The sequence below is a fragment of the Vigna radiata genome, chromosome 11 (assembly GCF_000741045.1).
Source record: "Vigna radiata var. radiata cultivar VC1973A chromosome 11, Vradiata_ver6, whole genome shotgun sequence".
NCBI classification, from domain to species: Eukaryota; Viridiplantae; Streptophyta; class Magnoliopsida; order Fabales; family Fabaceae; genus Vigna; species Vigna radiata.
Genome location: NC_028361.1, coordinates 16,176,622 through 16,184,538, shown reverse-complemented (window position 1 = coordinate 16,184,538; position 7,917 = coordinate 16,176,622).

Here is a 7,917-nt window from a genome sequence, read left to right as displayed (position 1 = left end):
TAAAATGATGTAGGATGACTTTAATAAAAGAGAGAAAAAATTAGAAGGGTGTAGGTTGATTTTAATAAGAAAGATAAAAAGTTAGAGGGGTGCAGAATCACTTTATAAAGAAAGAGAAAATATTAAAATAATATTAATTAAGGTTAAAATAGTAATTTTTGGAGGTGCGTATGAAAGCTTGGAAGTGGAGGATGAAACACCCTGAAAAATATTGTTTGATTTGCAATAACACGCGATACCAAACTTCATAGGCCCATTTATGTTGTGGGCCAATTTGGCCCTTGCAACTTAAAAAGGGTTCATTCCTCATTTGACTTTTCTTCACACTAACCCCTGCATGTATGTACTTGGAGTCAGCGATGTAAATGTCATTAAAAGCTTTGACTTTAGTTAGATAATTTTAAATCATATTAAAATATATAACTAATTCCTACCACCATAATTTTCAAATGTTACTAAAAAATAATAATTTACCTTCTCAATAAAGTAGAAATAATTTCAAATAAATTATTATTCTTTTTCAGACTTTTTGGCTCTTATTTCACCATTTTTTAATATATTTTGGAATACATGTAATTCCAGTCAAATTTTTAGAATTATTATTACAAAATAAATATTTTTTACTTACATAAAAATAATACTCAGATAAAAAAAAAATTCCATGACAACTCTCTAATCAAAATTAATTTATTTTTAAATATTATGCAATAAAAGTCATTAATATTAAATTAAATTACAATTTTTATAATTTGTTCCCTATTGTTTGTGAGATCACATGGCTAGAATGGCATGACAACCAAAAACAGAGTAGAATGAGTTGTATAAGAAGCACTTTGATGGAAACGACAAACATCACATTTTGAAACTTATATTTTAACATGCATCATGCTTTCTTCTTCCACCACTACGCGCATAACCAAATCTGGATTACGTCTTCAACTCACTATTAGCTTTCTTCTTTTATGTTTAGATCTATATCACTCAATTCCACACTTTTAGATTCTCTAAATAATTAATATTTCTAGAAATAAAATCTAAATCTAGATATTTCAATACAAAAAAATTCAAATGGGTAACTAGTTTGATTAATTAATTTTAAATTACTTATCTAAAAATTTTTTTTTTTCTTTTAAAATACCAACTTAGTTTTGCTAAGTAAGTTTTTCCAAAATAAGCACAAACAACTTATCTTTAAACATCTAACCACTTATGATTTATTTGAAAAATAAGAGAAAAATTAAATGGGATTCTCTATTTACACATAAGTTAATTTATATGTATATTTTTCATACAATTCATTTAAACTTTGTGTCAATTGGTTTTAGTGTTTATTAAGAAAATAATTTTATTTTTGGTTGTGTTGCTGCACTAAGGGAAGCATATATTATAGGTATATTTATTATTGAATGTGATATGATATAGAAAAGGATGAAACAAAATGAACAAAAAGAATGAGTAATATAGCATGAAGAATATAGTTTTTTTGTTATGACAATAATAGTAGCTATTTATAAGCAAGTATCCCTTTATGAAACAAGTGTCCAGAACAGCTAGGTCATAGACTATTTTGTTTGCTTCTTCAATATACTTCTATATATATATATATCTCTCTCTTATCTTTCTTCAATCATGACTTCATTCAAGGAAACTTTCCATTCTCCATAGAATTTCATCTATTTCCTGCATTTGAAAACCTAGTCATAAAGAATGATTCGTTCAGCTTTCATCAATCAAGAAATAAATTATTCATTTCTTTGTAAAGTCATTCTGATAAGATAAAATATTTTATGAGTCTATCCCCCAAAATGATATTTAATATTTTTTTATATAATAAACAAACTTATCCCATCCAATTGTTAAATTATATTTCATTTTGGAAGTGTAAATTCATTTTTTTATTATTGTCCAATAATTTTCTAAGTATTTAACCATGTCAAGTTAGTATTTCATTGAAAAATTTATCATAAATAAACAATTTAAAATTTGTTTTTTTCCGCCTCTTAACACCTCGAAAGAAATTACTTCATCCATATAAATTAAATTACTCCAATCACCTTCTTTGTAACATGTACCTCAATTCAATTTCTAATATAATTATTTTTTAACATATCTAAATGATTAACAATTAAAGTTATTAAATATAACTAAATAAAATTAGAAATGACAACATGTCGTGCCAATTACCAAAATTTGGCAGGAGTTTGATAATTTAGCGGGAGTTTAATACTTTTTAGTCTATCACAATTACTACAAGTTGACTTTTTATTTTTTATACTAAAATTGAGATAAAAAAAATTACGAGATTAAATATTTTATAATATATTATTTAAGGATAAAGTCTATACAGTAAGATAACTTAAATTATTAATGCTAACTAATTAAGTTTTTTAGTTATTAATTATAGCGGAGTAATTTATATATAAAAGTAACAATATTCTTTTTAATTCATTCATTTAAATAATCAAAGGTTTAAAAGATATTTATATTATAAAAATCTCAACTTGGCTAATGTAAAAATTCTCTTTATTTAGAAGAGATATGTGGCTATTAACATATGAGAATCTTCTTGGTTAGAAAAAAAACATGTGACCACTAATATTGGAGAATACTTCTAATTCTTAGAATGACACATGGTCACTACCTAAAGGAAATCCTCTCCATTTAGAGTATGACACATGGTCATTCTCTCCCAAAGGTGGGAGGGACATCATTCTCCCTTGTTTAACAAGGCAAAAACAAAACATTGACCCAATGGTCAATTCTAGAAAACCATCTCTCTTGGTTTAACATTGGGTGTTGACCCAAGTTGACCAAAACTCTAACTGCTTAACCCAAAATACAAGGCCCACAAAGGAAATCTTATACTACTTAGTCCATAATACAAGGACCAAATCGGTGTTGCTTCCTCTACCACCCCAAGTGCTCTGTACTTCCCTACTATTTTCTTTTATTCCAAAAATACCCTACATCTTTCCACTATCCTCAACAATCTCTCTCTTTCTCTCTCCGCATTGATGGAACATTCACATGGCAATTCTACAGATCCACAGGCTAAAGATGAATCCTTTATATCCCTTTTATTTTTCTTTATTTTAAAGAAATGAATTTGCCTTCAGACATAGATTTTGCATGACTGATCATTCTTTTACTTATTACTACATGTCTACTTAGGTCATTACAAAGAGCACTTGATAGAAGACTTTACCTTCTCGTCGACGGTAATGCACATGGGGCTCCTGGTGGAAAGCCTGTGTGGCATTTTCCTGAGAAAGTTTATGAATCTGAGGACACCATGCGCGAGGTGAACGTTGGTGTATGGTTTTCCTTTTCTTTTTCCATAACTTTTCCCTATTACCTTTTTTTTAATTTTGTAGTGTGCAAAATCTGCATTAGAGTCAATCATAGGTGAAAACTGTTGAGAATAAGTTTGATTGTGGTTCTATAAAATTGTCATGTGAATGCTTCATTAATGGGGAGAGAGAAAGAGAGAGATTGTTGAGGATAGTGGGGAGGTGTAGGGTATTTTTGGAATAATAGAAAATAGTGAGGAGGTGCATGAGCATTTGGGGTGATGGAGGGAGCAACATCTAGACCAAATTATTCCTACTTTACTGTATTGCTCCAAAATGGCCCAAGAGAAAGAGTTTAGGCTCACCTTCCACAAATGATTCCAACCCTTCTTGAATGTTCTTGGCTATGGCTATAGGTATGTCATCACTAGCTCTTACTCTCTTCAAGAACTCAAGAACACTTATTTCTCATAGAATCAACTCTTAGATATAAATATTTATGTCTTCGAAATGAGAGGGAAACTTATATTCAAAGGAAAAACGTCTTTCTGATGTTATTAATTGACTATGAAAATAACCTGATCGGTCAATATCATTCAGATTTAAATTGTAAAAATTTAATTTTATTTCAATCGATTATATAAGTATGATAATCATTTAAAACAATTTAGATAACAGTTATGCATTTCAAAACATATTCTTTTCGTGTTAAAGATATTCTTAATTGATTATACTTTGATTAATTTGATTCTAGTATAATTCATACTTGACTTACAATCTACTTTACTAATCTTGGCCTTCGAGTTGCCGAGCTTGGGCCCGTGTTGTCAACCTGTCGGGCTGTCGACTTGCCAAGCTATTAGTTGAGCTTGAACATCATAAAAATCTTGATGAACAATCTACCCTTTCAACAATGTCAACTCCTGTCATCTATTCTAACAATCTTTGTGTTGTTCTTCTTACTATAAATCTTGTTATGCATTCTAAGACCAAACACTTTGCTTTAGATGTTTAGTATGTACGACATCTCGTCTCTAAACGACAAGTTTTGGTTCAACACACCCCTACTCAGTTTTAGATCATTGATGTCTTTAAAAATCTTTTATTTGGGGGTCGTTCTTCTATTTCAAAATAAACTCAGTGTGTATGCTTTACAACCTTCCTCCTAAGTTTAAAGGGGCATGTTAAGGTTTACTAGTTTTGTTATACGTGTGCATGGGGTCTATTAAGCCATGTATGGCTATATATTCAAGTAATTTGTAAGCCTTTCATACTCAATACACATAATTTTCTTTCATGCTCTTCCCTTTTTTTTTCGTTTATGAAACCTTACACTAAAAATAAAGATGGTTGTCTCTCAAATAATCATATTTCGTTTGAGTAAGGTGATTGTCACAAGTAAATCTTATTTTATAAGGAAACTTTTTTGAATCAAAGGACTCCTATAATATTTTTCAATTTCTTAAACATAGATTTTTATTTTAAATTTGTCATTAAAGGTTTTAATTGTTATAATTCGTAAGATGTATAATGTTTTGTGATTGAATAGGCTAATGAATGACTAAGATCAATTATTATTATTGTTATTTATTGTTATGTGTTTATGGTCACGGTAGTTTTAAATGAGATTAAACTATAGATGTGAGATAAGCGTGATAACCTTGCTTTGTTTGAGTATTGAGTTATGGAATCATATGAAATGAAATATTTTGATTTTATTAGAAACCCAAATCATATAAATGAAAGTATTAAGAAATGAAAAATTGATGAAAGTTATTGCATAACACTTTATGCAGTGCCTAGAATAAGTTACCCTGATTGCTTGTAAGTTATGTTTGAGATATAAACGGTGGGACAATGTGCTACCCATGATCATAAATTATGGATTAATATCAAATGAAAGTATTTAATATTTATCTTTTCAAAAATCATTGAATTTTGATTATTTAAATGTAGTTATGGTGCCTTTGTAAGGTGAAATGTGAACATGAACATTTGGTGAGATGAAGATTAATGATCAATAAATGAGTTTTTGATTTGAAAATTATGACCTTTGATCCAATACACATAGATACACAAATACGTATATAAATACATACATATAAATACGACACACAAACTCAGACACACGTATAAAATACACATACATAAACACATATTTAGAATTTATACAATATTTTGATAAATTTTAAATTTTGTAAAAGCAACAAAATTGAATATAAATAGTATAATAATATAAAGGAGGTTGAAATATTAATTGCCTAATAGAACAATAAACCTTATAAATAACTAACTAAAAATTAAACATTTAAATATAAATATCCATTATTTTATTTTCTTTTTAACGAATATTAATTTATTGGTAAACAGTAATCCCATTTTCCTTTTTTTTAATCTCTTTTAATTATTTGAATATGTAATGATGTGTTACTTAAATAAACACTTATATTTAAATGTTTAATATTTAGTTAGTTATTCAAAAGGTTTATTGTTCTATTAGACATTTAATATTTCAACCTCCTTTATATTATTATACAATATATATATATATATATATATATATTTTTTTTATAATACATATAATAAAATATTTTTTATCTATCTTAATATTATGTGTTTATAATATTTAAGGTTATAGGTGAATTGTTTTATATTACAAAAAAGATAAAAGAAAACAGTGTGAAATATTTTTTCAAAATTACCTTTGAAGCGACCTTATGCCTCCTTAATTATTTACATAAAAATATAATATATTTTCTATTCATTTAAAGCACTATTGAACAATATAACCTCTGAAAAGATAACTAAATATGTTCTTACAAAATTCTAGATTTGAAATATTTTCCAAAAGAGAACGTAACCTAAACAAGATGATAGCAAAGTCATTTGACGCACGAACAGTGAAAATGATGTTTATCAGCCAAATGCACTTTGCATGGTTTCGTGGTATTGTACTCTGCACATGTACATTGGAACAGTGATGTAGGTCTGAAAAGTCGTCACATAAAAACGTATATAAAAGCTAAGTAATAATTTTTTAAAAGTGGAACACGTCTAAGCTCCATAATGGATCCAAGTACATAAATGTCAGGATGAATTTATCGAGAAGGAGGTTCACCGGATAGACAGATTACTATAATAAAATCTGAACTCAATCATATAAAAAAGATAATATAGTTAGACAACATCTTTTTGACAACATTTGAACATCATCTACGTGTGATTCTGTGATTGATCCAAAATTATTTCACAATCAATAATAATAATCATAAACACCGCTATGGACCAATCATAGAATGACACGTAGATGATGTTCAAATATTATAAAAAAAATGTTATCTAAGTATCATTATCCTATAAAAAATTGAGATACTATCTACTTAAAACTTTAAAAACAATGAGTTAATATATAAATTTTTTATCTTTATATTTCTCATTAGATAATGACTTCTACTCACACTTGAATTTCTAACATGATATATATGAATTTTAGATTTTAGGGTTTGATTTTAGAATTATTAAAAGAAGGCACGATGAGCTTGAGTTGTCGGCAGAAAGAAGAAAAAAAAGAGGAAAAACATATATAAATTTGTAAGGAAGCTAAATGTATATTGAAAGAGCTATGGGCTAAGGTGGAGTGAGGACAGAAAAGAGTGACATATTGGTAAAGAGAATGTGCTTGCAAGGAAATACAAGTAAGCTTATGATGGTAAGTTCTTTCTCAACCCCTTCTATTCCTTCTCTTTCATTTCCTCTTTTTGCTCTTTCACTAAAAATGGAACATTCATATTCAACAAATATGGACACCAAGAACTGCTCATCACATTTCCTTCCAATATTTATCAGTTAAATATTCTTTTAGACTGTTCATTTATTTTATGAAAGATATGTATAATATTCTTTTATATTATAGTATTTTCTATAATTTTTTGTCATGTGAAATTAATTTATGAACTAAACACAGTTTAAAAAAAATTAGAGAGAAAAAACATATTTAATCGTATTTATTTATAAATAAGATAAAAAAGTGTGTTTATTAATAATTTTTTTTTGTGATGTGTTGATTTTAGTTGAAAATAAAATATGTATCAAATAAGTATTCTTTGTATAAGTTTTTTAATATATCTTTTTGAATTATGGTATTGATGTGAATTGTGTGTGCCTTGGAAGCTTGAGTGCTAATGCAAAAATAAAGATGTTCAACAATAATTAAAAAGTGGTGAATTGGTAGAAAAAAATAAAATAAAAATTGTAATTGGAATCACTTAATGTGATAATTTTAAGATGTAATGTGTATAAAAGGACAATGAAATGGAAGACAAAAGATAGGAGCAACACAATAAAATAAGATGGATTTGATTATCTTTGAATCTTTATCGAGTTCAATCCAATCAACTTGAAATGAATTTTTTTTTTCGATATTATTTATAATTCAATATGGTCACATTCTCTTTTTTAGAAAAATATGTAATACATTTAAAATATGAACTTTCTTGAAACTTTATTAAGGAAATTTATTACATCAACACGCGAAAATTAGATTTGAAAAACAAGTCAATGAATGATGAAATTAGAGCTGTCAATTAGGCCCTGTAATAGGCCCTGGCCCTAGCCCATGTGGGTTGGG